Source organism: Bactrocera neohumeralis, unplaced genomic scaffold (assembly GCF_024586455.1).
Source record: "Bactrocera neohumeralis isolate Rockhampton unplaced genomic scaffold, APGP_CSIRO_Bneo_wtdbg2-racon-allhic-juicebox.fasta_v2 cluster09, whole genome shotgun sequence".
Lineage (NCBI taxonomy): Eukaryota > Metazoa > Arthropoda > Insecta > Diptera > Tephritidae > Bactrocera > Bactrocera neohumeralis.
Genome location: NW_026089622.1, coordinates 28,317,376 through 28,327,816, shown reverse-complemented (window position 1 = coordinate 28,327,816; position 10,441 = coordinate 28,317,376). Strand labels below are relative to the sequence as shown.

Sequence of the window (10,441 nt, the reverse complement as noted above, 5' to 3'; positions counted from 1 at the left end):
GCTCAGCTTCGTTCTGGATATTGGAGCAGGTTAAACACCTACTTGTCCAGAATAGACCCCGACATACCCAATATATGTCCTGCATGCAACGAGTCTCCGCATGACACTGGCCACCTCTTTCCACGCCCTGCGAACTCTACTCATCTAACACCCTTTCCCTTTGGTCCGACCCCGTCGGAACAGCACGTTTTCTGGGCCTCTCGCTAGATAACGTCGACGACAACATGGATTACCCTTACCATCCTAACCGGGATTGATAACCGTTAGAACAAGAACATCAACAAACAAAGAAAAATCGTTGAATCCTTCATATTTGGTGTTTAAGATGTTTCAAGGCTCGTTTTCCTCATAATTGTAAACAATCTAACCTTTTCAATGATGAGTGTGCTAAGTGATTTTTAATTTAACAAATATAGCTAAAATATAAAAAAATAAAAGAAGCTTCCCCTCTGTAGAAGCTTCCCTATCTGTACCTTCCCCATTTATGCCGAGATTCGTGTTTATTATCCGACCGCCAAAATAATCGGAATCGTGCCGCAAGGGGAAAACTTCAGTATACCGTCCCAGGATTTCGGGAATAAAATGGGTATGGTCGGATAGAAGACGTTCCCCAGATCAAGAATTTATTTGTGTCCACTTTGGAATACCGTCTCAGGATGTCGGCAATAAAATGGGTATGGTCGGATAGAGGAGGCTCCCCAGATCAGGAATATAGGGTCGGCATTAGAATACCGTCCCAGGATTTTGGAAATAAAATGGGTATGGGCGGATATATATAGTTATAGCCGCAGGAAACCAATAGTTTCGAGATATTTGCGTTTAAAGTTGAAAATTACCACAATTTGAATTACGTATTATTTCAATTTAAAATTAATTTTACACTTATATTTTTAATTTATATTTTCACTAATACTTCACTAATTCGTTCATACACATTTATTTTACATTATATTGTGCAAAAATAGTTTTAAAGGAGTTTTATGTGAAAAAAACTTGACACACCTTGGTGTTGGACCGACTAGGTTATTTTTTTTGAAGGCCGAAGGCCGACAACGCTAAAAGGAGTTTTACGCAAAACAAACGTAACACGCACCGGTGTTGGACCGTGCAGGTTTATTTTATTGAAGCCCAGCCGATAGCCGCCAACGTAAAAAGGAGCTCTGTGCGAAAAAAACTTAAAACGCCTCGGTATTGGACCGACAAGGATAATTTTTTTTGAAGCGCCCACGCAAACAGGAGTTTTACGTGAAAAAAACTTGACATACAATGGTGTTGGACCGACCAGGGTTATTTTTTTTAAACCCCATTTACGGGTAATAAACAGTTTTTTGCTATAAACAGCTGCAAAAATTCTCTTTTTGGGTTTTTTTTATTTCTTTTAGTTTTTTACAAAGGATGTCGATAAGATAACACTGATTATTTGACAGAATGTAACCCCTTAGTTGTTGTCAAATAAATAGATTTGAACAATAAGTTTGGCTGTGGGAGTTTCGAGATGTAGAAGTTAAACAGTAGCGGGGACCCCGGAACCCCCTTTTTAATTCTTCTCAGTTTGGATTTTTCTCCTCGAAACAGACCGCTCAGGTAGTTTATGGTCCACCTCCTCAGTCCTGGAGGGAGCGTAGTTTGTTCAATGTACAGCAGTAGCGTTGTGTGTTTGACTATGTCAAAGGCCTTTGATATTGGTACTGTGCATTTTTCGGAATCCGTGCTGGTAGTTGGCTAGGCTTAGGTGGTGAGTGAAGGTCGGGAGTAGCAATGCCTTAAGTGTCTTCACTAGAACCCCCCTTTGTTCCCGGGTTTCCCAGGTTTCAGTAGTGGGACCGCTCTTCCGTCTTTCCACACAATGGGCATTTGAAGAGTGGTCAGCAACAGGTTGAGGACCTTGGTGAGGTAGCTTACTCCCATCGTGCCTAGATGAGTTAGCATAAGCATGTTAATTCCATCGGAGCCAATGGATTTAGACGATTTCTCTTTATTGTTTATATTCTGAACACATCGCTTGGTTTTGTCTACCGAAGGGTGCAGTGTAAATTGCCCGCTTAAGTAGTTCGCGCACTTCTTCGGGTCCGAAAAGAAATGACCATTGAATTGAACTTCGATTCGGTCATCATGTTTCTTCGGGTTAGACAAAGTCTTGACAGTAGAGCAAAGCTTACTCACACTGATGGAGAGGTTACAAGACTTCAGATGCTCTATCCATTTCGTCCGCTTATCTTGATTTACCAATCGCCGAATCTTCAAATTGAAGTCCCTTATTCAGGGATCTACGGGATCGGCAAGGCGTATGGTGTCACGCTCGTTAGCTAAAACGGCTGCTTCGGCTGGGAAATCGGGGCGGATTTCCGCTATTCTTCCAGCTGGGATGAAGCGAGCAGTAGCTGTTGCGATCACCTTGCGGAAACGACTTTAGCCAACGGATACGTCCGTAGGAATGGGTAGAGCGTTGAAGGTGCTCTCAGTAAATTCTGTGAAGCCGACCAAGTTAGCTTTGTTAACGTTAACGAAAGTGCGGTTGCCCACAGAAACAAAATCGTAAGGTTTCTCTGTCGAGATAATTATAGGCAGGTGGTCTGATGAGAGAGTTAGCATAGGTCGCCAGGTTATGATATCTATCAAACCACCACTAGCAATGGTAATATGGGGCGAGCTATTACAGTTCCCCATAAATCTGGAGGGGCTTCGTCATTCATTGTGCAGAATGTCGAATCGTTAATCCGCCCTTACGATCATTTGGTAGGCAGGAATGCCAACGATCGTAGTGCGTGTTAAGGTTGCTTTTACCAAACGGTTTTCACCATGAAGTAGCGCACCTAAATTCGGGTGATATCCTATAGGGCAACATGTAACTGGGGGATGCTCAGAAGATCTGAGTGGCTATTTAGCTTGGTTTCTTGGATCACAGCTATCGATACGCGTTCCCGGTTCATGAGTGAAGCTATCTCTTCGATCTTACTCTGGAGTCCGTTGAAGTTGAGTTGTAGTATTCGGGTTTGTTGCGGGTGTCCGTGGGTGTCCGTGGGTGTCCGTGGGTGATCCTGAGGAGGAGAGAGTGGCGTGTAGGTGGTGTTTGTTGCAGCTGTGAAACCCGCAGGGGTGGTTGTCGCACTGTTGTGTTGTTAGGCGACGCCCTTGCTGAGTGTTGCGGGGGCAGACCGGAACACGCCGAGGAGTGACACAAGCCAGTACGAGACTGCACTTGACTGATGTGATGGTCCGACGTATGACGGTATGACACACGAAACAGACTGTGCGAGGATTGAAGCGGGACGGGGTTGGGAGCTCCTGTGGACCGCGGAGATCCTCTGTTGGCCAAACTGAGTGCAGATTGCCCAGCCGTTGAGGCGAATGACGCAGTAGTGCGTTGGCAACATGGTTCCACGGAACTCGTAGTCCACTCCCTATATGTCTTAAGGCCTGAGCAAGTCTTAAAAAGGATCCATCCATTGCGCGTATTTCACCGGACCGATCTGGAGTTTGGATGGAGCCTTTTGGCGCAAACGCAGTAGGCAAATACCTAAGGGTTCGAGTTGGACTCAATGCCAGCACGAGTAGGGATATCGCCTGATAAAATCTTTATCGATACCGGTGGATAGAACTGGCTGTCGCGGGAATTGACAATATGGATTTCTTTGGTGCCGCGATCTGAATATACTGTTGGAAATAGGAAGTCCTCCTGATTAGAAAATAATAAGTTTACGAGATATTTGGCTTTCAAAAAAAATCCCAAAATTCGAACATTTAAACAAGTTATTTCACTACATTTAATTCACTTGGTCCACACGTTTCAATTCAAATTCATTTACTTAAACTATAAACATTTAAACAAATTCACAATTTACATTTTTTGAACTTTTTATAAGTGAGAAATTTATATTTAAAAATCACTTTTTACACGCGAAGTAAGCATCATTTATGTGCTAACAATTATGAGGAAATAGAGCGCTGCCATGTGATAATAAGCAAATATGAGCAATTCGATGAAATTTCTCTTTTTCGCTATAATACCTCTTTTTTTATTTCGCAATTTCAGTCCTAATAAATGCCCGAAAATTCTACGAAAAAATGCGGCGGCTCACAGAAGGTTTCAAGACCGGAGCATACTCTTGTAGAACCCCCAAAGGTGATGTAGTCACTGATGCCCAGAGCATACTTAAATTATGGAGGGAACACTTCTCCAGCCTGCTGAATGGCAGTGAACGCACAACACCAGGAGAAGGAGAACCCGTTTCCCCAATCGATGACGATGGAGCAGACGTTCCATTACCCGACCATGAAGAAGTTCGAATAGCAATTACCCGCCTGAAGAACAACAAAGCGGCAGGGGCCGACGGATTGCCGACCGAGCTATTCAAACACGGCGGCAAAGAACTGATAAGGAGCATACATCAGCTTCTTTGTAAAATATCGTCGGACGAAAGCATGCCCAACGATTGCTATGCCCAATCCATAAAACAGCATACCCAACAATCTGCGCCAAATACCGTGGGATACGCCTCCTCAACATCGCGCATAAGGTTCTATTGATCGTATTGTATGAAAAATTAAAGCCCGCCGTCAACAAACTGATTGGACCTTATCAGTTATGCCGCGATGTCTGTATTTGGAAGACCAAAAGCTCCATCGGAATCGGGAAAGACCTCTCCGAGCCGTTCGATACCAAGCGAGGTTTCAGACAAGGCGATCGCCTATCGTGCGACTTTTTCAACCTGCTTTTGGAGAAAATAGTTCGAGCCGCAGAACTAAATAGAGAAGGTACCATCTTCTATAAGAGTGTACAGATGCTGGCGTATGCCGATGATTTTGATATCATTGGCCTCAACACCCGCGCCGTTAGTTCTGCTTTCTCCAGGCTGCACAAGGAAGCAAAGGAAATGGGTCTGGCCGTTAACGAGAGCAAGACGAAATATCTCCTGTCATCAAACAAACAGTCGTCGCGCTCGCGACTTGGCACTCACGTCACTATTGACAGTCATAACTTTGAAGTCGTAGATAATTTCGTCTATCCTGGGACCAGCGTAAGCACCACCCACAATGTCAGCCTAGAAATCCAACGCGGAATAACTCTTGCCAACAGGTGTTACTGCGGACTGAGTAGGCAATTGAGAAGCAAAGTCCTCTCTCTACAAACAAAAACAAAACTCTATAAGTCACTCATAATTCCCGTCCTGCTATATGGTGCAGAGTCTTGGACGATGTCAACAACAGATGATTCGACGTTGCGTTTCGAGAGAAAAGTTCTGCGAAAGATTTATGGTCCTTTTCGCATTGGCCACGGCGAATATCGCATTCGATGGAACGATGAGCTGTACGAGATATACGACGACATCGACATAGTTCAGCGAATTAAAAGACAGCGGCTACGCTGGCTAGGTCATGTTGTCCGGATGGACGAGAACACTCCAGCTCTGAAAGTATTCGACGCAGTACCCGTCGGGGGAAGCAGAGGAAGAGGAAGACCTCCACTCCGTTCGAAGGACCAAGTGGAGAAGGACCTGGCTCCACTTGGAATATTCAATTGGCGCCACGTAGCGAAAAGAAGAAACGACTGGCGCGCTGATGTTAACTCGGCTATAATCGCGTAAGCGGTGTCTACGCCAATTAAGAAGAAGAAGAAGTCCTAATAAAAACAAGTTTCTGTATAAATTATATTTCAAATAAAAATTTGTATGAACAATCTTTCTATGCATATAGTTATTTTATTAAAATTTATTAAAAAACTAAGTAATATTATATAATAATATTAAGTAATAAGGTAATAAAATACTGAGGTTACCCCGGGTATTGGCTCGACCAGGTGTTTTTTTTAGAGCGCGGCTAAAGGCCGCCAACGCAGAAAGGAGTACAACGCGAAAGTACTTCAGTCACCCCAGATATTGGCTCGACCAGGGTTATTTTTTCGAACGCGGTCGAAGGCCGCCATCACTGAAAAGAGTACATTTCATACTCAATTATAGCTTAAAAATGTGAGAAAGAATCTTTTTCTTGTTAATAAAGAAAAACAAACAAAGAAAACGCTATTGTTAAACAATCCTTCATATTTGGTGTGTAAGATATGGCAACCCTCGCTCTCTTCATAATTGTTAATAATCTAACTTTTCAATGATGAGTGTGTTACTTGATTTATAAATTAATAAAAAAAATAAAAATAACAAAATAAAAGTGAAATATGAACTTATTTTAATATTTTTGCATATTCCTCCTCTGGAGAAGCTTCTCTATCAACACATACCCCATTTTCACCGAAATTCATGATTTTTACCCGACTGCCAAAGTAATCGGAACCGTGCCCGGAAATGGCGTGATTAAATCATATACAAGGTGCGTTCCAAAGTAAACAAGATTTTTTTAATCCAGCGCTCCCTGGTGGCGCCATCTATATCTCGGCTGATGCGTTAGAATCTGCTATCTTTATCGGTTGTCCAATTTCATGACATTTCATATATTGGAAGTTATTGCGTTTTAAGTGTCAGAATGTTTGTGTTATCGGTGCGAAAATGAGCTTCGAACAAAGAGCCAACATTAAATTTTGTTTTAAAATTGGTAAAACTTTTACCGAAACGTTCCAATTGATGAAACAAGTTTATGGCGATGATTGTCTATCCCGTAGCAGAGTGCACGAGTGGTTTCAACGTTTTCAAAGTGGCCGTAAGGACATAAATGGTGATCAACGCATGGGCCAATCAAAATCCGTGATCACCGGAAATTCCATCGAAACAGTGTGTGAATTCATCAAAAATCAGCCGAAATCATCATTGGAATTCATGAAAATGGAACTGAACATCTCCAAAGCATCGACTTATCGCATTTTGACCGAATATTTGGGTTTACGAAAGGTGTGTGCACTGTTTATTCCGCACAAATTGACTGACGACCAAAAATTTCTCACAATCCAACATTCGAAAGACATCATTAAAGAGGTCAAAAAAGACAATTTAACTATTTTAACCACTCCCCGTATTCATCTGACACCGTGCGACTTCTTCCTTTCGGAAAAATACATTTGCCCATGAAAGGAAAGCGTTATGCAGACGTAGAGGTCATTCAAACGGCTTGCACCGGCATACTGGCGGTCATACCGGCCAACGAGCTAAACCACTTGTTCGACATGCTTTTGGACAGTGCAAAAAGCTGCATAGAAGCAGACGGAGACTATTTTAAATAAAATAAATTGATTTTGCCGAAAAAACCATTTGTTCCGTTTTTTTTTGTAAAGTCCTGTTAACTTTGGAACGAACCTTGTAAAACCTCCAAAACTTATAAATTGTGAATTTGTTTAAGAGTTTACAATTTAATTAAATGAATTTGAAGTGAAAAATATGCATAAAATGTGTTAAATGTAGCTTGTTGAGATGTTCGAATTTTGGGAATTTTTGAACTTTAAAGTCCAATATCTCGTAAACTAAGCGTTTTTTTTAGCCAAGAGGACTTTCTCCTTCCAACTGTCATATCGCGGCGCCAAAGAAATCGGAATTGTGTCGTCTTTTATTTTAAAATTATTTTATTTAATTTTCTCGATACTATTTACTTCCTAAAAAAACAATCATATAAAATGAGCTATGTCAAGTTTTTGCCCAAATGTATTTTTGACAAAAAGATATACTGTTATGTAAAACACGCTTTGTTATTTTTGTTGAGATAACTCACATATTGGCTGATATATGCAATACAAAGTTACCCCGAAGTTTGAAAATCTTTATTTTAGGTATATGGAGCTAAGGGAAGTATTGGTCCGATTCATCCTATCCCTAAATTTCAATTATATATCTCACACATTGAACAAAATTTTCAATAAGATGTCAACTATCGGTACCTAGGGGCTTGAACAGTTTTCATTGTTATATTAATTGCTTCTTGATTTGTGTACTGGAATTTGAACGAAACAGGTGGAATTTAAAATTGTGCTATGGTTTCATCAAAAAGTGGGTGGTGCCACGCCCATCGACCACTTTTCACAGCGGGTCCCATAAATCTCTCTCAAATTTATATTTTATTTATTTATTTATCGCGCTTTGAGATATATCAATTTTTACTCAAGTTACAGCTTGCACAGATTGACGACGGACAGACAGATAGTCAACCGGATTTCAACTTTTCTAGTCCTTCGTATCATTAATATACTTATATTTAACTGTATATCTATTACGCTTAATTTTAGGTGATACGTGCAGCCGTTAAGTGAACAAAACTTAATACTCTGTTGCAACAGTATAAACAGCTGGCAATTTCTGTCTTCTGCATAAAAACGAAGAAAAGTACGACTCGAAGCGTCAGAGCATCAACACGTAATTTGGTTGTTTTGCTCTAGGGTCTTAAAACGCATTGATGCGGAATGAAGTAGTGTTGCTTACTCGGGATCTTACTATGCTATTTATTTTGAAGGGAATTCTTCCAAGCCCAACACTATTTATTAATGTTAAAACTTCCTCAGTTTCGCATAAAATCCTATATAATTTGGGAGAAGAACTTAAATTGCTCACGCATTTGCCAGATACAATCCACCAAAAAAAGGGTTTTTAATTTGGCCAACAGCTAACAATTTGAAAAATGCATCTGCACCCAATTAGCCATCAATGGAATTCTGTGTCCGCCAATTTAATATTGTGCTGAATTTTCCAGCTATTAGAATCGTTGTTATGGTCTGTAAGATTAGCCGAAATACACCGCATAAAAAACGCGCTTAATTTTGCCCCCACTTTGGATTGGAATTTATAATTCCTATCATGCTTAACCCTGGTCGAGACCAACGGTCTGATACACTTAGCCGAGACCAATGGTGCTTGGCTAGGCCAAGTGGTGTTTACTTACATTTGTATAGAAATATGTGTTGTATTTACGCTCATATATGTACTATATAGATACATTTTTGAAATTTCTTACCTCTCGATTTGGTTGAAATCAAATTGACTGCCTTGTTCACGCTTGGCGTGGCAATAGCGTTCACAAAAAATGTAACATTTTGAGAAAAATTACATTTTTTCTTAACCTTTTAAAACGCTCTAGCGGCTAAAGTATATGACCTAGGTGGGTCAAATAAACTGCACCGGTTAGGTAATTTAAATAGCTTTCAGGAATGTATAACCCCTAAGGCCCCGCCGGGGGTGTGGCAATAGACGAAAATGAGTTTTCACCATGTCCCCCCTTTTGCTTCACTACAGTTGGGGGGCTATGGGGCCGGTGGGGATCAAAACTACTTTGGGAGTTAGTTCACCCCTGGGGCTTTCAGGAAAGCCCTCAACCTCCCCTCTATCCCTACCAGACCTACAAAATAGCCAAGCACCATTAGTACACTAAGGCGAATTATTAAAATATCCTTTTTTCGTCCTTTTCGATACGATATCCTTGAATTTTTTTTCTGAATTCTATAGACAATAAAATTCTAGGAAGCTACCTGGAACCGCTAGTCGTTTGCTACACTCTATATATATTTAAATAACATTTAAAAACAAAATATGCCTGGCCAGACCCGTGGGTCTCGATGAGGGTTAACGTTTTCTGTTGTCATCGGATCCGCAATTTCTATGCCAACGCCTCCGTCATAAAGCTGGCTTGGAAGTTTAAATCTAGCAACGCTCTCGCAAGCAGGTATCCTGCATAACTGGTCCTCAATTGAATAACTGCTGTTGCTAACATTACCCGATTCAGTATACTGCTGTGTGACTCACATGATGATGTGTGGTGGATGGTTGCGGATGAGATGAAGCAGGGAAAGAAACCGGATACTGGTGCAACAACGTGTGATAGGATTGATTTCATACACGACATCGATCCGTTCTGCACTTGTACACGGTGTGTCTCTTGTGCAAACAATTTATTCATAAGATTTCGTCCTGTCCATGTGCGGCGGCTTCATGTGGCTCGTGCTGGTTGTGGCTCCGGTTTTCATCCTCGAACACGACACTTCTTAACCTGAAAACTGCTGAGATCTTCTATTTAAGGTGGCTTCACGAGATATTTGTTTCTCATCGACAAGCTATAGCAATGAGTCATAAACAGCAAAGCACTCACAGAAACACGTCGCCCGAAAAGGTTTGTCCTGACTCTCCAGGTGCTCGGACACAACTGACAAGCCGCTCGTTCGTTGGCTAGGTACGCAGTCTACCGAATCCAGTCGGTGCGCGAGTTAAGGAACGTATTCCTTATGATATTTGTAGTAATACACATTAAAACAACCTTTTGTTTCAGTAAACAGAATGCATCAAACCAACCTTGAGTTAGAACAATTGAAATGCACTATCACTACAACAAACAATCCTAAACAAACAAGTATCAAAACAACATTGAGTTTGAATACCACAATAACCTTATCTTAAAACAAAGCAAATGTATCTAAGCAAACAATATACATATATGTAAAAAAAATCTTAAAAAAATAATATAATCTGTATAATAATAAGTATCATACTAGTTAGAATAAATAGAAATAAGAATCATGTAATAA

The 10,441-nt window shown here is 40.9% G+C and overlaps 1 pseudogene; it reads right to left on the bottom strand.

The window, feature by feature from the left end:
* Positions 1 to 1,416: 1,416 nt before the first annotated feature.
* On the bottom strand, positions 1,417 to 9,819 carry LOC126764697 (uncharacterized; annotated as a pseudogene).
* Positions 9,820 to 10,441: the final 622 nt, after the last annotated feature.